This window comes from Delphinapterus leucas, chromosome 15 (genome assembly GCF_059928025.1).
Source record: "Delphinapterus leucas isolate spDelLeu-1000000601 "Yukka" chromosome 15, BTC_Dleu_Yukka2, whole genome shotgun sequence".
Taxonomy (NCBI): domain Eukaryota; kingdom Metazoa; phylum Chordata; class Mammalia; order Artiodactyla; family Monodontidae; genus Delphinapterus; species Delphinapterus leucas.
In genome coordinates this window covers 17,532,758-17,557,967 of record NC_143143.1, presented here as the reverse complement: position 1 = coordinate 17,557,967, position 25,210 = coordinate 17,532,758, and the positions used below count along the sequence as shown (strand labels likewise).

The 25,210-nt window shown below is 42.7% G+C and overlaps 1 protein-coding gene across 8 annotated transcripts in view; it reads left to right on the top strand.

The window, feature by feature from the left end:
- The window catches only part of IL21R (interleukin 21 receptor), a 58,657-nt gene that overhangs the window by 16,292 nt on the left and 17,155 nt on the right, over positions 1-25,210 (top strand). Inside the window, exon 2 of one of the 8 annotated variants that reach the window (XM_089895995.1) lies at positions 10,679-10,781. The exons of 3 other annotated variants lie outside the window; for them this stretch is intronic. The gene's annotated coding sequence lies outside the window, so the exon portion shown is untranslated. Of the gene's footprint in view, positions 1-183; positions 1,134-8,828; positions 10,782-11,128; positions 11,513-25,210 lie in introns of those variants that run through there. 4 more of the 8 variants (XM_022588474.3, XM_089895997.1, XM_022588466.3 and 1 more) reach the window with 4 other exon arrangements.

The following is a 25,210-nucleotide window of genomic DNA, read 5'->3' as shown; positions in this document are numbered from 1 at the left end:
CTCTAGGAATTCCTCCTCCATTGCCGGACCCCCAGGTTGGGAAGCCTGACGTAGGGCTCATAACCTTCACTCCAGTGGGTGGACTTCGGTGGTATAAGTGTTCTCCAGTTTGTGAGTAACCGACCCAGCAGTTATGGGATTTGATTTTATTGTGATTGTGCCCCTCCTACTGTCTCACTGCAGCTTCTCCTTTGTCTTTGGATGTGGGGTATCTTTTTTGGTGAGTTCCCGTGTCCTCCTGTCGATGATTGTTCAGCAATTAGTTGTGATTCCGGTGCTGTCGCAAGAGGGAGTGAGCGCATGTCCTTCTACTCCTCAATCTCTCTACACTGTGGTTCTAATATGAGGAAGAAGGGCAGGAAGGAAGCTGGGAGGCAATTAGCAGTGGCTGCAATTTGCCCTGCAGCCAACGTTGGAGCCTCACCCTCATTCTCTCAGCTCTACACACTGAGGGGTTCTTATTGCAAATACTTGCAACTAGTAGCCCGAAGGCTTATTTTTGGCTGCAGGTACACACAGGAGGGCAGCTGAACTGCCCCTGGAAGCAGCCCTCTACTAATGGCAGTTGGGGTCCTAGTGAAGAAATACCCCAGCTTCCTTGCTCCTCGTGTGGGACAAGTTGGAGAAATTAACTGGATTAAGTTCCAGTTGCCACAGCACTAACCCGCTCTTCGAGCTCCCTGTTGGCTTCCTGCCCTGCCGTGCCTCACTTGCTGACTCGCCTGCAAATGTTTTCTGGGCTCACCTCTCAAATCCATCACGTGCACTTGAATCCTTGTCTTATAAATTGCTTCTGGCTCCGCAACAAGAGGAGCCACCGCAATGAGAAGCCTGCGCACCACAACGAAGAGTAGCCCCCACTCGCCGCATCTAGAGAAAGCCTGCGTGCAGCAACAAAGACCCAATGCAGCCAAAAATTAATTAATTAATTAATTAAAAAGAAATTGCTTCTGGGGGAACCCAACCAAGACATCCTTCCTGCCTCAAACAGCAATAATGTGATCCGTGGCTGGGCAATCTGATCAGCCCACCAGGGAGACTAATTTGAGGAGGAGATTTAGAAAATTCTAAGACGTTATTATCATGCGCTTGGATGCGAGTCCTGCTTGGTCCACAGCCTCAAACACACCAAGGTGAGTCTTGAAAGCAGGATAACCGTTTCCCTTCTGTGTTACTCGTAACTGAGGGCACCGTTTATTAGTTTTACCTTTATATTCAGCCACTGCTCTTGAAATAAAGCCACTGTAACAGCGTAACAGAATGAAAAGATGCTTCCAAGTCTCAGCCACATGTGTGTACAGCCCAGCCCTCCTGCCACCACCCTCTAGATGTTACCTTCTGCTATGGTGAGTTCTCAGTGTAACACCTCCTGCCCTTCCTTGGCTAGAGTCCTTAGCCGACCATTCGGTCCATCAGAGGAGCCGCACAATGTTGGGCCTCAAAAGGAAATGGATGCGGAAGGAGGTTCCTGAGAGAGATTTTAAAAGATGTAAATAAATGGAGAGCTAGTTCATGGGCATGGATTGGAAGATACAATATTTTTAAGATGGCACATCTCCCCCAATTGATCTATAGATTCGACACAATCCTTGTCAAAATCCCAGAAGATATTTTTGCAGAAACTAACAAGCTAATCCTAAAATTTATACAGAAATCCAAAGGAACCAGAATAGGCAAAACAATCCTGAAAAAGCAAAATAAAGTTGCATGACTTTCACTTCCCAATTTCAAAACTTGCTACAAAGCTACTGTAATCCCAGACCTACTAGAGAATGGACTTGAGGATATAGGGAGGGGGAAGGGTAAGCTGTGACAAAGTGAGAGAGTGGCATGGACATACATACACTACCAAACGTAAAACAGATAGCTAGCGGGAAGCAGCCGCCTAGCACAGGGAGATCAGCTCAGTGGTTTGTGACCACCTAGAGGAGTGGGATAGGGAGGGTGGGAGGGAGTGAGACGCAAGAGGGAAGAGATATGGGAACATATGTACATGTATAACTGATTCACTTTGTTATGAAGCAGAAACTAACACACCATTGTAAAGCAATTATACTCCAATAAAGATGTTTATAAAAAAAATTTTTTAAAAAGCTACTGTAATCCAGACAGTGTGGTACTGACACACAGATAGACTTAAAGCAATGGAACAGAATAGAGAGTACAAAAATAAACCCATACATTTATAGTTAATTAATTTTCAAAATAGGTGCCAAGGTAATTCCATGGGGAAAAGATAATCCTTTTAACGTATTATGCTGGGACAATTGGATATTCACATGCAAAAAGATAAATTTAGATTATCTCACACTATACACAAACATTAACTCAAAATGAACCATGGTGCTAAACATAAGAACTAAAACAAACTTTTAGAAGAAAACATAAGGAGAATTTTTGTTACCTTGGGCCAGGCACATTGCTCTTAGACATGCACCAAAAGTGCAATCCACAGAAGGGAAAAATAATTGGTAGATTGCACTTTAATAAACTTTAAAATGTAGAGAATTTCAAGGCTCAGTCTTTCCACTGACACAAGCATTAAGCTGGCAAAACCTGTGAGAATCAACTTTTTTTCCTGGAATCTAATCAAAACTGAAAAGCAACCAGGGGGCCTCCTTGATGAAGAAAGAGACTCAGTATTTGCTAAGAATGTATTGTGGCATTTTTGCTTATCTGCTTACTACTTCCTATTCCCCAGCTCAGTCGGGGGGGTGGGGTGGGAACAGTGGTCTGCATTTTGGGTGTGATTTGCTAGAACAGGAAAGGGCAATACAGACCTTGTTCTCAAAGAATTGTGGTTGTACCTTTTGATCTGTCTGGTAGCTTCCTGAGGGATTGGCTTGGGCATTTGCCTTCGTTGTGCCACCCCTTTGAAACTCTTTCAAGACTGGAGCTGCTTCCTAGGTAGTGTCTGTTGAAATAATTTAAAGACATATACTGCCCAACTGGGGCAAGGGGTGATGGACAGAGCAAGCACAGACAGACCAAAAAGCCTGGGAAGGAGGAGGCTGGAGAGGAAAATACAAAGGCATTGAAAGGCTTCCACATATACCAGGGAATCTGGAATGCAGTGTGTACTCCCAGGGCTGAATGCAGCACAGAAAAGATCTGAGAAGACCCTAGGTTTGCACCTCTGGCTAATCTTTGGATTCTTCACAAGCAGGTGAAACACTAAGGTGAAAGCTAAAATGCAGTTATAGTCAGCCTGGCTAAGCATTGAAGAAGTGTCCCAGCTCAGAGCCAATCTCTAAAGACTGAGAAAGTAGTTTTTGTTCTGTGTGCCTTATTCATTTTGGCTCTAGGTGTTTAAGGAAATCTCTATCAGATCGCTGGCTGACTGCCAAGATAATGGAATGGAGTGGAGACCTCAGTGAATATACAACAACAAGGAATAATACGGTATTTGCAAAAATAGATTGGAAAAGTCACTAAACAAATGGATGGCTGCAGCCAAAGCAAACAACAAAAGCAAACCCTGTTGGGGCAGAGGGGCGAGGGAGAATCTAATTTCCAGAGTTATCACATTACAATGTTCAAGATGTCCAGTTTTCAACAATAACAATAACAATAAGGCATAAAAGACATAGGAAAGCATGGCCCATTCACAAGGAAAACACAAACCAAAAAGGAAAACGACAGAAACTGTCCCCGAGGAAATCCAGACATTGGGCTTACTAGATAAAGATTTTAAATCTGGTGTCTTAAATATGCACAAAATGCTAAAGGAAACCATGGATGAAGAACTAAGGGAAACCAGAATGATGTATGAACAAATAGAAAATATTAATAAAAAGAAATTATACAAAGGAACCAAATAGAAATTCTGGAGCTGAAAAGTAAACACTGAAATGAGAAATTTACCAGAGGGGTTCAACATCAGATTTGCAGCAGGCAGAACAAAGAATCAGTGGCTTGAAGATAAGCAAATTGAAATTATCCAGTTTGAGGTGCATAAAGGAAAAAAAGAGTGAAGAAAAGTGAACAGAGCCTAACGGACTTGTAGGGCCCCATTAAGTGTAACAACCTATGATTTATAAGAGTCCCAGAAGGAGAGGAGGGAAAGGGCCAGAGAGAATATCTGAATGGCCTCCACCATGTGTTACTACAAATCAGTAACCTAACTGTACACCTTAAGGAACTAGAAACAGAAGAGCAAATTAAACCCAAAACTGGCAGAGGAAAGAAATAAAAACGATTAAAGTGGAGACAAATGAAACAAAGTATAGAAAAACAGTGAAGAGGGTCAACAAAACCAAGAGTTGTTTCTTTGAAAAGATCAACAAAATTGACACACCTTTAGCTGAACTAAGCAAAAAAGAGGAGATGCAACAGACTAAAATTAGAAATGGAAATGAGGCCATTATTACCAACCTTACAGAAAAATGATTATAAGAGAATAAAAATTGTATGTCAAAAATTAGATAACCTAATTATCCATTTAGAAATGGAAAGACTCCTAAAAAGGCATAAATTACCAAAACTGACTCAAAAAAAAGAAAGAAAATCTAAACAGATACGTAAGAAAAAAATAGTTGAATCAATAATCAAAAACCTCTTAGCGAAGAAAAGTCCAGAGTCAGAAATGCTTCACTGATAACTTTTACCAAACATTTAAGGAAGAATTAACATCAATCCTTCTCAAACTCTTCGACAAAATAGAAGAGGAGGGAATACTTCCTAAGTCATTCTATAATACCAAAGCCAGATAAAAGCAGCAGAAGAAAAGAAAACTACATTATGTGCCAATGTCCTTTATGAATACAGATGTAAAATCTTCAACAAAATACCAGCAAACTGAATCCTATCGCATGTTAAGAGGATTATACACCATGACCAAGTAGGGTTTTCCCAGGAATTCAAGGGTTGTTCAACATAAAATTAATCAATGTAGCACACCACATTAATAAAATGAAGGAAAACCCACATGCTGATCTCAAATGATGCAAAAAAAGAGAGGCATTTGATTAAATTCAATACCCCTTCATGATAAAAAAAACACTTAGCAAACTAGGAATAGAATGGAAGTCCCTCAACGTCATAAAGGCCATATGTGAAAAACCCACAGTTAACATCACACATGATGAATGATACACCAAAAGCTTTTCCCCTGAGATCAGAAAGAAGGGTGCCTGCTGTCACCACTGCTATTCAACATCGCACTGAAGGATTTTGCCAGAGCAATTCAGCAAGAAAAAGAAATAAAAGAAACTGGAAAGGAAGAGGTAAAATACCACTATTTGCAGATGACATAATACTATAGCTAGAAAATCCTTAAGAATTCACCAAAAAATTATTAGAGCTAATAAACAAATTAAGCAAAATGGCAGGGTACAAGATTAACACAAAAGTTAGCTGTGTTTATATACACTAACAATGAACAATCCAAAAAGGAAATCAAGAAAACAATTCCATATATAATAGTATCAAAAATAATAATATACTTAGGAATAGATTTAACCAAGGAGGTGAAAGACTTATACACTGGAAACTACAAAACATTGCTGAAAGAAATTAAAGATCTAAGTAAATGAAAAAGCATCCCATGTTCATGTAATGGAAGAATTAGCATTGTTAAGATGGCACTTTTTCTCAAACAACATCTAGATTCAGTGCAATCCCTGCCAAAATCCCAATAACCTTTTGTTCTTTCAGAAATGGAAAAGTTGATCCTAAAATTCATATGAAATTGCATAGGACCCAGAATAGCCAAAACAATCTTTAAAAAGAACAACAAAGTTGGAGGGCTCAAACTCCCAATTTCAGAACTTACTACAAATCTACAGTAATCAAAACAGTGTAATACTGGCATAAGGACAGAAATAGAGATCAATGGAATTTAATCAAGAGTCTAGAAATAAATCCATGCATGTATGGACAGTGACTTTTGACAAGGATGCCAAGACAATTCAATGGGGAAAGAACAGTCTCTTCAACAAGCAGGTGCTGGGACAACTGGATATCTACATACATGGATCCTTACATCATATACAAAAATCAATATAAAGTGGATTAGAGACTTAAATATAAGAGCTAACAAAATAAAACTCTTAGAGGAAGGTATAAGGGTATATCTTCATGTCCTTAGATTTGGTGATAGACTCATAGACATGACACCAAGAGCATGGGCACCAAAAGAACAAAAGAGATAAATTGTACTTCATAAACATTAAAAACTATAAGAAAGTGAAAAGATGACCACAGAATGGGAGAAAGTATTTGCAAATCATATATCTGATAAGGGTCTAGTATCCTGAATATATAAAGAACACTTACAACTCAACAGCAAAATGACAAACAATCTGTCTTAGTCTGTTTGGGCTGCTATAACAAAATCCAGTAGACTAGGTGGCTTATTAACAACAGAATTTACTTCTCACAGTTCTGGAGACTGGGAAGTCCAACATCAAGGTGCCAGCAGATTCGATAGAGCCCGCTTCCTTGTTTATAGACTGTTGTATCCTCACAGGGCAGAAGGAGTAACTTATCTTTCTAGTGTCTTGTTCATAAGGGCACTATTCGCATTCATGAAGGCTCTGCCCTCATGACCTAATCATCTCTCAGAGGCCCCACCTTCTAATACCATTACATTTGAGGGGTAGGGTTTCCACATGTGATTATGGGGGAGAACAGACAGTCTATAGCACAGCCCAAGTTAAAAACAGGCAAAGGACTTGAATAGATATTTCTCCAAAGAAGGTGTATAAATGACTACCAAGCACACGAAAATATGTTCAACACCATTAACCATTAGGGAAATGCAAAGCAAAACCACAATAAGATACCACTTTATACACACCAAGATGGCTCTAGTAAAAAAAAAAAAGGAAAATAGTAAGTGTTGGCAATGACGTGGAGAAATTGGAGTTCTCATACATTACTGGTGGCAGTGTAAAATGGTGTGGCTGCTGTGGAAATCTGTTTGTCAGCTCTTCGGTAAGTTAAACATAGAATGACCCAGCAATCCACTCCTGGGTGTATATCCGCAAGATTTGAAATGCAGGTCTGCACATAGATTTGCACGGATATGTTCATAGCCGTATTATTCGTAATAGAGATAAAGTGAACACAATCCAGCTTCCACCAGCTGATGAATGGAATAACCAAATGTAGCATATCTGTGCAATGGAGTATTACTCGGGCATAAAAATGAATGAAGTACATGCTACCACACAGAAGAAACTCACACACGTTACGCAAAAGAAAAGAAAGCAGACACAAAAGACCACATGCGTGATTCAATTTATACAGAATACCCAGAAAAGAAAAAGGAAAATCAGTAGAGACAGAAAGGAGATTACTGGGGCTGGGAGTGGGAACGGGATTGACTGCAAACAGGAACAAGGGACCTTTTTGGAAATGTTCAAAAAATTAGATAGCAGTGATGGTTGCAAAGCTCAGTAAACTTACTAAAAATCATTGAATTGTACACTTACAATGGGTGAATTTTATGCTGTGTAAATTATACCTCAATAAAACTGTTAAAATAAAAAAGAGGAAATGGGTTGAAGGAGGGGCTGTGTCAATTATTTTTTTCCCAGTAGTCCCCTTGGCTGAAATGCAGATTTAACCACTTCCTCCCCACTGACCAGCTTTAAATACTCAGGGGTGTTGGGAGGGTGTTGAGAGATCTTATTTCACCCTCTTCTGAGACCTCCTGGGCCACATTCATGAGACAGGAGCTGACCTAGAGGGGTCCCTTAAGGGACCCTTCCCTCAACACAGATCTATTTCTAAGGGGACTCAGTTTCACCCCAAAGGACATGGCAGCTGTTAACTTTCCACCTCCAAAAGCATCTACTTTTTAAACACAAAGGGTTAAGTTGCCACTGCTGCATCTTACCCACTCCCTAAATCATGGCTGGAGCACTCTTTTGAAAATGTAGATTGGATTAAGCCACTCCTCTGATGAAACCTCAGATGACATCCAATTTCCCTTGGAGCCAAATCTACCTTCTTCACCCCATCCTGCAAGGTCCTAGGTGGTGTGCAGGATGTGGGACTTCCATGGCTCCGTCTCCTAGCATTCCTTTGCTTGTTCACTCTATTCCCCACACTGTTCCCAAGTTCCTGGAGCGAGCCACACTCCCTCCCACCTCAGTGCCTTTGCACTTGCAGGACCCTCTGCCTAAAATGCTTCCCCTGTGGCTGGGGTATTTCTTACCATCCAGGGTGCCCCCTCTGTGTCACTACCTAGGCCTCTCATCTGTTTTCTATGACAGTATAATTTGCATTTAGTTTGTCCATTACTTCTTTTTGTCTGTCTCTCCCCACCAGAATACAGGCTCCATGAGGGCCACCACTCTTGTGTATTTCTGGAGAATGTCCCCAGTACCTAGCCAAGGGCATGTTCAGTGTCGGCCGATAGAAGGCCGGAAGGAGAGAATGGGTGGGTGGGTAGAAGAATGCAAGAGGGGGTGGGTGGGTGAATGGGTGGGTGGAAGGCAGGCAGCTGGGAGGGAGGGTGGGAAGAGGGACTGAATATCCCTGGGTTAACATACATCCAGAAGCAGTGTAGTGCAGTGATCAAGAATGTAAACTCAGGAGCCCAAATGACTGAGTTCAAATCTCATCTCCACCAGCATCAGCTGTGTGACCTTGAACAAGTCACTTAACCTCTCTGAGCCTTGGTTTCCTTATCTGTAAAATAGGGATGATGTCGATGATGGTAATAATAACTACCTTCTCATGTTATTCTGAGGTTTAAGTGAGGTGATACACCTTTAAAGTCCTTAAAACCCTGGCACAGAATCAGCTTTCAGCAAATATTAGCTCTTTTTTTTTTTTTTTAACTACTCCTTCTCTTGATCTTTCAACCATGGTATCAGAAAACTCACCCTGAAGATCAAGAGACAAAGAAAAGCTGGCTTCCTCTCAAGAAACGTGCTCCAGAGAATACAAGTTATTTTGGTTGTGAGGAAGAGAATCTCTTTAGAGCAAACATCTTTTGAATCGGCCACAGGGGAATTTGTACCAAGTTCCTCAGAAACAGCTAGAAAAAGAAAAAAAAAAAAAGAATAAATAACAAGATGCTTTCTCTTTTTCTCTGGAGCGGTCATGTGGCTTAGCTGCAAATTATTTCCCAAAACTGAGTCAGCTGGGGAGAGATGGCATGTGTGTTTGAGCCAACCTGTGTCATTAAAACAGCACAAAACAGCCCCCATCCACCCTGGTAACATTTCAAGGATGAAGTGTTTGGGCCCATTTCCACAGCCTTAGGAATCTGATCCACCCAGGTTCAAATCCCAGCTCTGACACTTCTTGGCTAGTGTGACATGTCACCCCTCTGAACCTTGGTTTCTCCCACTGTAACATAAATAGTCATAATCTTATTTGCCTCACAGGGTTTGTAGAATAAATGAGATCACCTAGTGCCTAAAAAATGCAAGATACTAATCGTAGTAGTTGTGATAGCACCAGCTCTTTGAGGCTTGCTGGGTGTGAACTTGCTGAATTTTGTCCCCAGGTTTCATAAGTGTTTGCAAGAGACATCTGACCCTCTCACGGGCCCTTGGCTTGTCAGCAAGACAAGAATTCTCTTGAGAATTTCTTTTCTCTATTTTCTTCCTGAGTTCCCATGTGTAAAACGGCTAGGTCTCCCCATTTGACAGATGGGCAAAGCGAGGCATTCAGAGGGGTGATGTGACATGCCCAAGGGATTGTCTTCTCAAAGGCACGGAGACAGCATCCTGCTCCCTGCAGCATTGCAGCAGGAAGCCGGATTCAAAGGAAAAAGGCTCAGGGAGTCTGGGAGGGGGTCCGGAACTCAGACCTCTGCTGGGCCAGGCAGGCAGCGAGAGGAGTGAAGCCGGCCAGCGTGCAAACTCCAGAAGAGGGGCCATTGCCTCTCCATGGGACCTTGGGCAGGTCTCTGGGCTCTCATGCTTCTCTCTGAGCTGAGACCCCTGGGAACCTCGCGGGTCTCGCTGTGCCACCTCCTCCCCCCTCGGAGCTTCAGTTTCCACAGCTGGGAGAGGCGGCGGCTCACCGCCCCCCTGCCCGCCTTAAAGGTCAAGACTGTGAGGCCTGTGGGGGTCTTGTCACCCGTCCGCAGGAGGCAAACGTCACGCCGGTGGCCCCAAATGTCTTCCTAGCGGGTGACCTTTGGTGAGCAGTGGGCCTTGCCCTGGGGCCGGGCCCCCTCCCACCTCTTTCTCGCTCCCTGGGGGAGGAGCCGGCTGCTCTGTGGGCGGGGCCTGGGGAGCGGCTCACCACATCCTCCCCTTCCTCCCCACCCTGAGCACGCGGTGGGGCTGGGATGGCAGGCATCGCCTCTGGCGGACCCACTGGCGTCTCTCTGCTGAACGACCGAAGGGCTCGGGGTCCGACTGTCTGCCTGCTTCTCCCTGCGCGTGACTGACAGCCACACGGCTGTCTGTCTGTCTGCCTGGGCGGCCAGCTACCTCTTTGCTTGGCTTCTCCTGTCTGACTGGCGGGCCAGCCCTTGCCTGCTGTCAGTCCATCCCCCATGCAGCTGACCGGTCCCTGCCCAGCAACCTCTGTCTTCTGTCCGTGTGTGACCTCCTTGGGACGTGACTGATGGTTGCCTTTGCCTCTGCGTGGCCCGCCTGCCCGGAGCCCAGCTGCCGTCCGTCTGGGTGACAGGTCTTGTGCTGTCTGGTCGTTGACTTGGGGCAGGTTACAGCTTCCCACCCCAGTCCCCTGCCTGTTCTCCCAGACCCCCATCCCTCACGCCAAGCCCAGCTGCCGTCCCCTGGAAGCCCACCGGATTGCCCGAAGCACAGAGAGAATGGATTTCTGAGAAAGAAGTAGGACAGCAGGTAACTCACCTCTAGCTACCGCTCTGGAGGGGGGTGGTGGTGGGGAGGTACCTTCTCTGCCCAGGAAGACATGCAGGGGTCCTGTGGCCTCATCACACCTGGGGACAGTTCACCTGCCTGGCGTGCCTCTCTGTGGGTCTGCAAGAGGCCCCAGGGACATAGAGGCAGAGGCATAGGCATGGCTGAGATGACCCCCTGAGGCTGTGGAAACCAGCCTCCAAAAGGCAGGGGCTGGGGAGGGAAAGCTGGTTCCAGGCTGAACATGATGTGACAGTCACCATGGTTCTGGGCAGCTGAGCCGGGCAGGGGTGGGCATGAGTGTGACGGGGTCTGTTTGGGGAAGTGGGGAGGCATCGACTTTGTACCAGGTTCTGTGTTTTATCTCCTTTATTTTATCTAAATCCTTTAAGATGCGTTGGTGTGCCCATTTCACAGATAAATACAGGTTCTGAGAGGTAGAGTAATTTTCCCAAGGTGACTCAACCAGTACGTAGCAGGGTCGGCAGGTGACTTGGAGGCTGGTCCTGCCCTCCACATGCTGTCTCCTCATCTTTCTTCTGAAAACACGGCGGATATGCTGATGCTGAGAGGCAAATCCGTTCTGTGTGTGCAGAGGAGAGGGGAATGAGGAGACTCAAGGAGGCTGAGCCTTGAAGGATGGGTTGAATTTTGACTTGGAGAAAAAAGGGGGAAGGAAGAAACAGGCAGACACACTCCTGGCAGAGGAGCAGGTGAGTAAACGCCTGGAGGGGAACTTAGGATGCAGAGGACCCAGGGCAGGTGGGGCATTAAAAAGTCAGGGGCTGCTCCTGGGAGGACATCTGCTTTCCCCTGGGGGAAAGCGCGGGGGTTTTAGAAGCACATGGTAGAGTGGGGAAAACCTGGCGGGTTCAAAATCCAGCCATGCGGCTTCCTGGCTGGGTGAACTTGGGCAAGTTTCTCTGCTTCTTCTAGCCTCGTGGAGCCTCGGTTTTCTCATCTGTGAAATGGGGAGAATGGCAGCTCCGTCCTTGTAGGGCTGGTTGTGAGGATTCAAGGGAATGAAAATATCAAAGCTGCTGGCTGGGGTCCTGCCCAGGAAGGGAGTTTGCATCATGAGGAGGCTGGAGCCTGTGGAGGAGAAAGGCCAGTTTCCAAGAGCCATGGAAGGTGCAGGGACACACTCGGGAACGTGCAGTCGGTCCCACCTCCCTCAGCCACCTGGGTTCTGGTCCTCCCGGGGCCAGCGCTCAGCATGCAACAGGCGTGTGAAGCTCTCCCATCATCTTCACAACACCAGGTGAGGCTGGTGGCCTCATTCAGCCCATTTCACAGATGAGGAGACTGCCCCTCAGTGAGGAGAAGCTTGCCCCAGGTCAGCTGTGACCGTAAGATGCAGAGCTGGGTTTGGAACCCCAGGGTGGCAACCTGCTGGACAGGATAACAGAAAAGCAAGAGTCATAGTCCTGGGGCACCTTCTGAGAGGGGCATTGGATCAAGGGGGCTGGGCAGACCCCAGAGCGGGAGCCCCGATCACCTGTTCCCCATGGTGGGTTCAGCAGAAGCCCTAGTCTTGTCCGCCCCACACCTGGCAGGGAGTCTGGATACTCACATCCCCGCAGTGGAGGAAACTAAGAGCCCTTATGTTAGGACGTGGCCAAGACCCCGGGCCAGGAGAGGCAGGTGAACAAGACAAAGGATGTGCCCCAGATGCTGCAGGCTTCCGCCTGCCTATCAAGGAAGAGAAAGGGGTTGGAGGTGGGGACTGGAGCCCAAAGGGGCTTATAGGCAGAGGAAGGGGGCTTGCTGGAGGAGGGGCCCAGTTTAAGAGAAGATAGAACAAGTAAAGCAGGCCACCAGAAACTTTGGGAGGGACCAGCTTCTCCACAGCATCAGGACCACCCTGGGGCCTGATAAATAAATGAATGAAAGGAAGGAAGGAAGAAAGGGCATCCTTCCTCCCAGCGAGGGGAGCCAGTGCCTTGAGAACCCTGGCAGGCCAGAATTATGGCTCAACTTCTCCACGCAGCTGGGAGGTCTCCACAGTCAGCTGGGGAGCCCTGTATCTGGCTCATCACCACACTACCGATTGTGATTTGGGGCTTTGAAAACAGTCAGACCTAGGTTCGAGTACCATCTCCATCACTTAGTACCTGTGTGACCTGGAGTGAGTCACTTAACCTCTCTGAACCTTTGGTTTCCTTATCTGTTATATGGAAATAAGAACGCCTATCTCGGTTTACTGTGAGGTTTTATTCAATGTGTATTTATTGAGCACTGTCCTAGGTCCTGGGGATTCGGTGGTACACAGACAGAGCCAGTGCCATTTTGAGGGGAGAGAGCTTAGCAGTGGCTCACGAGAAATAGCAGCTACTATGTTTTACTTTAAATATCATTGGTAATAATCGTCTTGTTATTACCCAGAACACTTGGTGTAGCTTCTGGCATATACTCAGCCCTCAATAAATGATCATTCTATAATGATTCTACTCCCCCCTTTCTCAGATGGGGAAGCTGAGGCTCTGAGAGGGCTGGGGATTCCTAGGGTCACCCGGGGAGTCATGTACAAGCAGAGAAAAGAAAGCTGTGAAGACAAGGGAACAAACACTTTCTCGCGGGGGGGGTCTTCCCCCCCATCACAGCCCCTTCCTCCCCCGCTTCTCCCCTTCCGTGCCTTCTGTGGCACCCTAGCCCCCAGGGGCAGGGGAAGGGGGGCTGAGGGGAGCCCCCGCTTCATGGCTCACAGGTGGCACCGCCCCCACTTCTCACCCTGGCGCCCGGCCATAGGGACTTTTTACGGCAGCTCAAATGAGAGCTCTGAGTAAACTTGGAACTTCTGAAACAACCTGACAATATTCCCCGGGGTGTGAGCAGAGGTCCCTCTGAGGGCCCCCGATGGCCAGGCCACCTGCAAAAGGGCCCTGGCCTGCGGGTCCTCACAGCCCCCAGGAAGGATCTGGCCACTCATATCGTCCCAAGTGAGGTGGGGCAAGTGCACCAGCCTGGCTCCCTGCTCAGGCCCTGGCCGCTCCTCGCTCTGTGACCCTGGGCAAGGCTCTGGGCCTCTCTGGGCCTCTATTTCCTCATCTGCCAAGAGGGCTTGATGATGTAGCCTGGGACGGGGGCCTGCAGGCTTTCTCCAGTATGAACCAGTAACCCCCAGTCTACTTGGGCCAGGGCCAGGGCAGGCTGATGGGGGCATGCTGGGCCAGGATGGGATAAAGAGCAGGTCACCAGCCCCGCCCCCCACCTCACCCCAGCCCCCCAGCCCCTCCTCATGACCTCAAGCAGCCCTGGTTGAAGCATCCTCTTTTCTCTGCCCTACAGCCAGCCCCTCCTGGTCAGGGGGGCGGGGAAATGGGGCTGGGGTGAGGTGTGGCTACCAGAGCCCAGGGAGGCTGCACAGTCTGGGTGGGGGTGCCTAGCACAGTGAAGGGCAAATAGAGATGGCACAGGAAGGAAGAGTTTGCTGGGAGTGGGGCATGCGCCTCAGCTGGGGGAGGTTGCACAGGCTGGAGAAGTTCCTGCAGGGAAAGGCCCGTCAGGCTTGGAGAGGCTGCGTGGACAGGGATTTATGGCCCGGCTGGGAGAGAGAGACGGACTAGAAGGTTCCACAGGCTCAGAGGTGGGACAGGCTGGGCAGGCCTTTCCCCTCATGTTCAGCTTCTACTGACTAAGCTGTCATCCCAGGGTCTTGGCACACCTGTCCTCAGACACCCCCAACCCACCCTTTGTCACCGCCCCCTCCCCAAACTATGTAAAAGGCAACTTGCAATACTCGCACACCTACAGTGTGCCCAGCACCCGCCTTACGCTCCCTCAGCCAGGCCAGGGCCACTGCCCCCATTCTACAAATGAGGAAACTGAGGCCCAGAAAAAAGAAAAGCCCAAGGTCCCATTATGAGTTAGAGGCAGAGCCTCCTTCTGGATCCAGGGCCACAAGGCTGGTTCTTCCCCAGCCTGAGAGCTCCGCTTTAAGAACTCGCTGTGTGACCCTGGGCAACCCAACGTCCCTCTATGACAATTTCTTGCTGCTAATCTCATGACAACGGTCATGATCACTCAGACCCTGAAAGCTGAGGGTGTTGCCCCGGGTGGGGGGAAGTTCCTGAGGACAGTGACAAAGTGGATGGAGAAACCAAGACCTCTTGGGGGCTGCCTTGGGGCTTGCTCCTTGTTGGACTGGACACAGCAATTTGTAGCCTCTGTCACTCATTCACCATTCTTCAGCTCCTTGTTAAGTATCTGTTATGTTCCATGCCCTGTTCTCCGCACGAGGGATGCCGCGTGAACAAAATAGGTAAATTTCCCAACCTCTGGGAGCCTATGCTTCAGGATAGAGACAGGTCATAAACACAAAACCAGGAACATTTGCTAAACGAATCCTAATATTACAGTTGCCAAGAAGGAGACAAACAAAGAGGGGTGTGTGGCACCCAGAACTGCAGGGGAGACGCATTTTAGACAGAGAAGGTTGCCTCTTTAAGGAGGCAACACTGTAGCTGAAACCTGAGGATAAGAAAGTAAAGAAGCAGAGGGGGAAAGTGTTCTAGGTAGAAGGAGTGGCATGTGCACAGACCCTGAGGTGGGGGAAAAATGTTGGAGCTCTGGAGTTTTATCCTTATCAAGTGCATACAGATCCTCAGTGTGCTGAATTTAAGAAAGAAGAGTCAAAAAGAATAAGATTTATCTTTGGAGTGTACAGTCTACATGGGTTTCAACATTGAGGGTAAGCTTCAAAATCCATTATGATGGAAAGCATCTTCTTGCGTTTAGTCACTCAAGTAACAAATGCTTTGAGCACCTACTGTCTTGTCAGGCACTGGTTAGCCACTGCCATTCAGCAGTAACCAAGCAACACGTGGTTCCCACCTAGAAATTGCTCAGAATGTTGCCAAAAACACCATGAGCAGTGTGCTCTGGTGGAAGGACGGACCCCAGAGGAAGGAGTGACTCATGTCTTGGAGAGGCCAAAGAGTTACAAAGGAGATGACATTTGAACTGGCTTTTGAAGCCTGAGTAGGAAGCTGGTAGACAGCCAGGGGGAGCAGACAGTTCCGGTGGCTGAAACAGCACGTGCGAAGGTGTGAGAACCAGATGAATGGGGATGTTGTGAAGATGTCCAGATGTCGGGGATCTGGAGAACCTGGAGTCCGGGATGAAGACTAGGGACAAAGGGAATGTTGGAGGGGCAGATCCTGACATGTTTTGAATGCTGGGCTGAGGAATTTGGGGTCTTCTCTGAAGGGCAGTGGGGAGCCGTGGAGAGACATAGCTGGAATGAGGACTGGGCTGGAGGGGCCACAGCTGGAGGCAGGGAGGTCAGGGAGGAGGGCAGGAGGAGGGCAGGTGAGCAGAAGTCCTTGGAGACCAGGGACAAACTAGGAGCCCTTTCTTCTGTGTTCCGTCTCGGGAAGTCCCTCAGTCTTGACACTTCCCCTTCTGGTGACCTGTTTGGTCTTGTTTCTGGCACCGCTGGGGAGTCCCTCTTCAACAACCTCATGTCTTCTTGGTCCCTATGGAAAACGGGCCATTTTAATTTTACCACACCCCTCACCGTTCACTTTCAAACCCCAGTCCCCACCCGGGTCACATTGGAAATGATGACCGGCTTAAGGATCTGAATGAGTCCCATTCCTGAATCATCAGTGAGCGAAAGAAGATACAGGGGAACCAAGAACTTGGGTTCTTTCCAGTTTGGGGAGGTAAATAATGCTGCTGTGGGCACTCCAGTACATGTCTGCTTATGTACATGTACATTTTGCTCTTTGGTGCATAATCTAGAAATGGAATTGTTGGGTCTCCTGCTCAGCAGAAGTTTTCCAAAGTGGTTGTACCAATTTACACTCCTCAGAGAAACCTGAGTAGAGATTGAGAGTTTTGATTAGTTCATATTCTTTTTAGCACTTGGAAATTTTTTTCATTTTAGTCATTCTAGGCTGATGTGTAGTGCTATCATATTGGGATATAAATTTGCATTTCTTTGATAAGTCATGATTTTAAGCCTTTTTAACATGCTTGTTGGCTGTTTGGATGTCCTCTTTTAGGAAGTGTCTGCTTAAGCTTTTTGTCCATTTAAAAACAAATTGAGTTCTGGGTTATTTATTTATAATTGTTTTGTAGGAGTTCTCTCTCTATATGTTGTATATAATTATATACATAGTTTAACATATTATATATTTATATACAATTATATAAAATATATAATTATATGAAGGAAACTATAACAGATATAGATATAATCTCCCATTTCAGTTTCTTTTCCATTCTTGTTTTTCAATTTGTCTTTTTGTTTGTGTCTTTTTTTTTTTTTGCGGTTCCCGGGCCTCTCACTGTTGTGGCCTCTCCCATTGCGGAGCACAGGCTCCGGACGCGTAGGCTCAGCGGCCATGGCTCACGGACCCAGCCGCTCTGCAGCATGTGGGATCTTCGCGGACCGGGGCACGAACCCGTGTCCCCTGCATCGGCAGGTGGACTCTCAACCACTGAGCCACCAGGGAAGCCCTGTTTGTGTCTTTTATAAGTGAAAAAATTTCTAAATTCAAAAGGTACTTCCACTGGAGAAAAAAATGGAATTACAGTGTGACCTATTATTGTCTCCTTTTTTGAGAACAATAAAACATACCCCAATTTAATGAAGGTAGTTTACTCCATCAATCGAGCTATCTTCATCAACATTTGGCAATTTATCTGACACCTCAGTATATTAATCTATTATTGCCTGATGCATATTTTTATAGATTTTAGACTTATGCACAAGGTAATTGTGCAAGTATTTATTTCCCTTTTGATAAGCTATCTGGGAAGATACCAGGACACAAGAGGTATGATTTGTTTACCACATATTCTACTTCTCCATACTTAAAAAAAATTTTTTTAAATAAGGAAAATAGTACATAAATTTTGCAGTGTGGCTTATGACTTCTTAAAATGAAACAAAGTTGGTTCTTCTTAAAATAGAGGTCAAAATTAGTATTAGTATTCAGTATCAACATATGAATGTTGATACTGAATCACGTATCAGTTGATTTCTACAAAGTTACTTAATTTACATTCTACTTTGTAAAGGTAAATTTGTCAGAATCATACATTGCTATGTAAAATTAATATCCTCTCTATAACTGATAGTTTATTTTATGATTTAAAATTCTCCCTAGTTTCAGTGATGGTGATATAAAGTTCAAAGCGAGTATTTTAATAAGCTGTGTCATTGCTTTTAGAGAAAATGCATTGTATTCAAGTTGCAATATATTTTAGTTTCTGCAGCATTACTCAGTCTTTATAAAATTGCTGAAAACATGTTTTTGTGTACTTTTGGCATACTCTTTGAATGAAAAGACATAGGCAAAGCTAGAATAAATGCAATACTCAGTGTCGGTGTAACATTATGATTTATGGAGTAATAGTCTGTTCATGAAATTTAACTACACTGAACAAGACTCTCATTGCAAGTACATACATTAAAAAGATTTTTTTTTGCTGCTTTTTTGTTGTTGTTTTTGCTCAGTAATGCACCACATTTTTTTTTCTTTTTACCTTTTGATCCCCTTCACCTACTCCTCCCACCTCCCACTCCTTTCTTCTGGCAACCATCAACCTGTTCTCTGTATCTATGAACTTATTTATTATTATTATTTTTGGGTTCTACATATAAGAGAGATCATACAGTGTTTATCTTTCTCTGTCTGGCTTATTTCCCTTAGCATAATACCCTCGAAATTCATCCATGTTGTTGTAAATGGCAAGATTTCATTATTTTTCATGGCTCAATAATATTCCATTGTATGTATATTCCACATCATCTTCATCCATTCATCTATTGAAGGACACTTAGTTTGTTTCCATATCTTGATTATTGTAAATAATACTGTAATGAACATAGAGGTGCAGATATATTTTTGAGATACTGATTTCATTTCCTTTGGGTATATACCCAGAAATGGAATTTCTGGATCATGTGGTAGTTCTATTTTTAATCTTTTGGGGGACCTCCATACTGTTTTCCATAGTGGCTGCACCAAATACATTTCCACCAACAGTGCACAAGTGGTCCCTTTTCTTCATATCCTTACCAATACTAGTTATTTCTTGTCTTTTTGATAATAGCCATTCTAACAAGTGTCAGGTGAAATCTCATTGTGATTTTGATTTGCATTTCCCTGATGATTAATGATGTTGAGCATTTTTTTCATGTACCTATTGTCCATCTGTATGTTCTCCTTGGAAAAATGTCTATTCAGATCTTCTGCTCATTTTAAAATCAGATTGTATGAGCTCTTTATATATTTGGCATATTAGTCCCTTATCTGATATATAATTTTCAAATATTTTCTCCCACTCAGTAGGTTGCCTTTTCATGTTGTTGATGGTTTTCTTTGCAATGCAGAAGCTTTTTACTATGATGTAGTCCCACTTCCCTATCTTTGCTTTTGTTGCTTTTGCAGTCTACTTAGAGCCTACTTATTTCTTCATAATTCAGTCTTGGCAGGTTTTTAGGAATTTATCCATTTCTTCTACATTATCAAATTTGTTGCTGTATGATTATTCATAGTTGTGTCTTATAATCAGTTTTACTTCTGTGGCATCAGTTGTAATGCCTCATCTTTCTTTTCTGATTTTAGTTATTTGAATCTTCTCTTTCTTAGTCTAGCTAAAGGTTTGTCAACTTTGTTGATCTTTAGAAATATATTTTTTATATTAGTCTCAAATTCAGTGCCCTTGTTTAACAGTTATTATCTAACAGTTTATCTGTTAAGTATCTGGACTTTTTAAGATAATATCATTCCAATCCTTATAGTTTTATAATATTTATAAATTTACTTATTTTTCTTGCCTTATTGCATTGACTAGGACCTCCAGTACAAGACATTCTTACCTTTGTCCTGCCCTAGAGGATAAAGTGTTCAATATTTGACCATTAGGGATGTTAGTTGTATATAGTGTGTGTGTGCACATGTGCGCATGCGTGTGTGCTCCCTATCAGATTAAGAGCGCTCCTTCTATTCCTGGTTTCCTGAGAGTGTTTGAAAAATCATGAATGAGTGTTGCAAATTATTAAATGTCGTATTAAAAGTTATTAAATTATTGTATAAAATTTCTTCTTTATTCTGTTTATGTGGTGAAATAGATTACTGACTTTCAAATGTCAAACTACCCTTGTATTCTTGGAATAAACCTCATGTGATAAGGCTATATAATTTACTTCTGTATATATCATCAGATTTGATTTGTTAATATTTTGTTTACAATTTTTGTAAGTATATTTATGAGATTAAACTATAATTTCACTTTATTTTAATGAAAAGTGTTGGTTTCAAGGTTACGTCTTTAATTTCAGTGATTAGTTCATACATTTAATAAAAATACTGAGGTGTTTGGGATTAAGTGTAACTTCTTGCTATTTGTTTTCCTTTTGTCCTATCTATTCTTTGTTCCTTTTCCTTCTTTGTTCCATTTCCTAGATGAATAAAGTTTTAAAAATTATTAATCTATGTTTCCTGTCTATTAGTTTGTTATATTTTCTTTTGTAACTCTTTTAGTGTTTTTCTTAGCGATTACAGCATGCGTAATTGATTTTTTTCTTTTGGAGTCTACCTTTATATTAGTATTTTTATCACTTCCCAGACAATACAGTGACCTTTAACTTTATTCACCCCTTCTTATCTTTGGGGTATCATGGTAATGTATTTTAATTCTGCATATTGTTTCAACTTCATAAGATATGATCATTATTATTTTCAGCAATCAATATTATTTATATTTATAATATTCTATTGCTCTTCATTCCTTCCTACAGTAAATTGCTTCCCATCTGAGATTATTTTCCTTTTGCCCCCAAAATTCACTTTAATATGTCTTTTGATGCAGGTCTACAGGTGACAAATCCTCTCAGCTTTTTTTTTTTTTTTGGTATAAAAAATAAAGATTTATTTTGCCTTCATTTAAAAAAAATTGTAATTAAGATCCAATTCACATACCATAAAATTCACTCTTTTGAGGTATACAATTAAGTAGTTTTTAGTATACTTATAAATTTGTGCAATCATCACTACTATCTAACTACAGAACATTTTTATTGCTCCAAAAGTATCCTATACCCATTAGCAGTCACTCCCTATTCCCCCTCCCTCCAAAGCTCTAGCCCTTAACAACCACTAATCTACTAACTGTCTATGGATTTGCCTATTCTGGACACTTCATATAAACAGAATCACACAATATGTGCCTTTCTGTGTCTGGCTTCTTTACTTTGGATAAATTTTCAAGGTTCATCCATGTTGCAGCATGTATCAGTAATTGATTCATTTTTATGGTGGAATAATATTCCATTGTATGCATAGTCTGCATTTTGTTTGTCTATTCATCAGTTAATGAACCTTTGAGTTGCTTCCAGTTTAGAGTTATTATAGGTAATGCTGCTCTGAACATTTGTGTAGAAGGGTCTTTTTGTGAACAAAGTTTTCAATTCTTTTCGCTGTATACCTAGGAGTCAAATTGCTTGGTCATATGGTAACACTATATTAACTTTTTGAGAAACTGTAAAACTGTTTTGCATAGTGGCTGCACCATTTTACGTTCCCGTCAGCAATGTATAAGGGTTCCACCCTTATACCCTCACCCACATTTTTTATTTTCCATTTTTAAAAATAGTGGGTGTGAGGTGGTGTCACTCCATGGTCCTTATTTGCATTTCCCTAATGACTAATGATGATAAGCATCTTTTCATGTGTTTATTGGTCACTAGTATATCTCATTGGAAAAATGTCTATTCAGATCTTTTGCACAGTTTAAAATTGGGTTGTCTTTTAGATCTTGAGGGTTCTTTATGTATTCTGAACACTAACAAATATATGGTTTGCAAATATTTTTCCCATTCTTTATATTGTCTTTTCACTTTCTTGATAGTGTCTTTTGAAGCACAAAAGTTTTAAAATTTGAAATAGTTCAATATATCTGTTTTCCTTTGGTTGCTTGTGCTTTTGGTTTCATGTCTAAGAAACTACTGTCTAATACAAGGTTCTGAAGATTTACACCTATATTTTATTTTAAGAGTTTAATACTTCTTCCTCTTCGTACTGGGTCTTTGATACATTTTGAGTTGATTTTTGTATATGGTGTGAAATAGGAGTCCAGTTTCATTCTATTTCATGTGGATACCCAGTTGTATGAGCACCATTTATTTTATTTTATTTATTTATTTTAATTTTTAAATTATTTTATTTTATTTTTGGCTGCATTGGGTCTTCGTTGCTGTGCGCAGACTTTCTCTAGTTTCGGCGAGTGGGGGCTACTCTTCGTTGTGGTGTGCAGGCTTTTCATTGCGGTGGCTTCTCTTGAGCACAGACTCTAGGCGTGCGGGCTTCAGTACTTGCAGCATGCGGGCTCAGTAGTTGCGGCGTATGGACTCAGTAGTTGTGGCGCACAGGCTTCAGCAGTTGTGGCGCACAGTTGCTCCGTGGCATGTGAGATCGTCCCGGACCAGGGCACGAACCCGTGTCCCCTGCATCGGCAGGCGGACTCCCAACCACTGCGCCACCAGGGAAGCCCCCCCACCATTTATTTTAAAGACTATTCTTTTCCCCCAGTGAATTGTCTTGGCACCCTTGTCAAACATCAATTGAATGTAAATGTATAACCTTTTTTCTGGACTCTCAGTTTTATTCCATTGATCTATATGTGTATAAATAAGCCAGTACCACCCTGTGTAGATTAATGTAGCTTTGTAGTAAGCTTTGAAATTGAGAAGTCTGAGTCCTCTAACTTTGTTCATCTTTTTCAAGATCATTTTGTTTATTCTGGCCACTTACATCTCCATATGAATTTTAGGATCAGCTTGTCAATTTCTGCAAAAGAGCCAGCTAGGATTTTGATAGGGATTACTTTGACTCTGTAGATCATTTGGGGGGAGTTATCTTAGCAATATTAAGTCTTCCAATCCATAAACATGGGATATCCTTCCATTTATTTAGATCTTCCATTATTCTTTCAACAATGTTTTGTACAATAGTTTTTAGTGTACCAGTCTAGCACTCCTTTAGTTAAATTTCTATTTTATTCTTTTTGATGTTATTGTAAATGAAATCACTTTTAAAGTTTCATTTTCAGATTGTTCATTCCTAGGTTATTAAAATACAGTTGATTTTGTATATTGATCTTGTATCCTGTAATCCTGCTAAATTCACTAATTAGTCCTAACAGTTTTTGTTTGGTTGTTTGCTTTGTTTCATTTTATTTTCTTGGTGTGGATTCTTTAGGATGCTGTATATACAAGATCATATCATCTGCAAACAGAAATACTTCACTTCTTTCTTTCCATTCTGGATGCCTTTTATTTCTTTTTCTTGCCTAATTGCCTTGGCTAGAACCAAGGCATTCAGTACAATGAGAGTGGACATCCTTGTTTAATAAAAGTCACGAGAGTGGACATCCTTGTCTTGTTTCTGATCTTAGAGGGAAAGCTTTCAATTTTTCATCATTAAGTATGATGTCAACTGTGGGATTTTAGTAGATTCCTTTATCGTATTGAGCTTGCCTACTTTTTCTGATGATATTTTTGCTGGATATAACATTCTAAGTTGGATTTTAAGTATATCTCCGTCTTTAATTTTTAAAACAGTTTTTCTATGATGTGCCTAGATGTGGTTTTCTTTGTATTTGTTTTGGGGCGGTGGGGGAGGGGTGGTTGTAGAACTAGAATCTGTAGCTTAAGGTTTCTTGTTAGTTTTGAAAAATTCTTAACCAGTATCTCTATTATTGCTTGTGAGTTATCCTCTCTCCTCTTTTTCTTGACTCCAAATACATTTATGTTAGACCTTTTCACAAGGTCTCATGTGTCTCTTTTGCTCTTTTCTGTATTTTTAGACATTTTTTCTCTGCATGCTTCAATCTGTTCATTTTCTACCAATCTTTCAGTTCACCAATCCTATCTTCTGATTTTCTAATCTGTTCCTTTATCCATCTATTAAGTTCTTATAAATGTCAATTTTTCAGCTCTAGAGTTTCTACTTTTAAATAGATGCCATATTTCTGGTGGAATTCTTGAACATACTGATCATAGTTATTTTAAATCCTGTCTCATAAGGCCATTTTCTGAATCACTTATGGGTCTGTTTCTGGTTTTGCTTTGGTTTTATCTTCTTGGCTTTTGGTCATTTGGTACTGTTTTCTAGTTTGTCTTATCAATTTAATTCAATGCTGGACATTGTGTATGGGAAGTATGGAGGCTTTAGATTAAGCTGTTTTTCCAGATAGGTTTTAATTTTTTTTTCTAGCAGACATATGGCATATAGGCAGATCATCTTGATGCAGTGAAGACTGAACTATTTCTGATTTTTCTTATTCCCAAGGCATAGCCTTTCCTGAATAACTGGGTATTTATCAGGGCCCATTTTTCTTAGACTCTGATTCTTTCCTTAGCATTGTGAAACTGACAAAATCTCTTCTTAGCTTTTTAGCCTGTTACCAGATGCTTTCTGCTAGGTTTCCTGGAATGTAACTCATCTGCAGTGACTTGGCAAATTATTTGAGGGGACATTGCATGCAGAATTTCAACACATTTTCCTTCTCTCTGGCACCCTGGCCTCTCAAGTACTATCTAACTTGGTTGCTTTCTCATGCTTTCTAGTGGTTTTTTTTTCTCCTCTTGTAGTTGTTCTTAGTAAGAGGGTTACTCAGATACCAGCTCCATCATGGCCAGAAGTGAAAGTCCCCCTTCACATTTTATTTTATAAATCCAAGATTCACTTACGTTTAAAATGTTATGAAATAGTTTGGACATACAAAAAGGTATAAAGAAAAACATAATCAACACCCATGGTAGCTTCACTCAGTTTTACCAAACTGTTGAGACCCCTGGAGACCCTCACTTCATCACATCCCTTCCTTGTCTACGCTATTCAGGATTTGATGTTTTTCATTCCCTTGGATTTCTCTTTATATTCAGGACACATGTATATTCACCCAAACAATATATAGAGCTGCTTTACATGGTGTTAAGTGTGACACAGATGGTGTTATTATGCCTGTGTTCTTTTCTAATCTTTCTTTTGCTTCAGAAAGAGTCATTTGCTCTGTGGGTGTTTTGGTTGTTGTTGTTGTTGCTTTTCTGTGAGAGTCGTTTGCTTTGTTGTGTGAAGCCATGATTCATTCTCACATTTAGGTTGTTTCCAGTTTTTCAATACTAAAATCAATGCCACTATAAACATTTCTGCCTGTGCTTCTTGTACACACGTGCCAGTGTTTCCTTGGTAGTATACCTCACAGTGGAATTGCTGGGTCTTAGAGTAAACACTTGTTCAAGTTTATTAGACCGTGCCAAACTATTTTCCAGACTAGTTGTATTAATTTACATCTCCACTAGCTGTAAATGAGGAGACTAGTTGTATTAATTTACATCTCCACTAGCTGTAAATGAGACGAGTTCCCATCACGTTGTATCCTCAGCAACATGT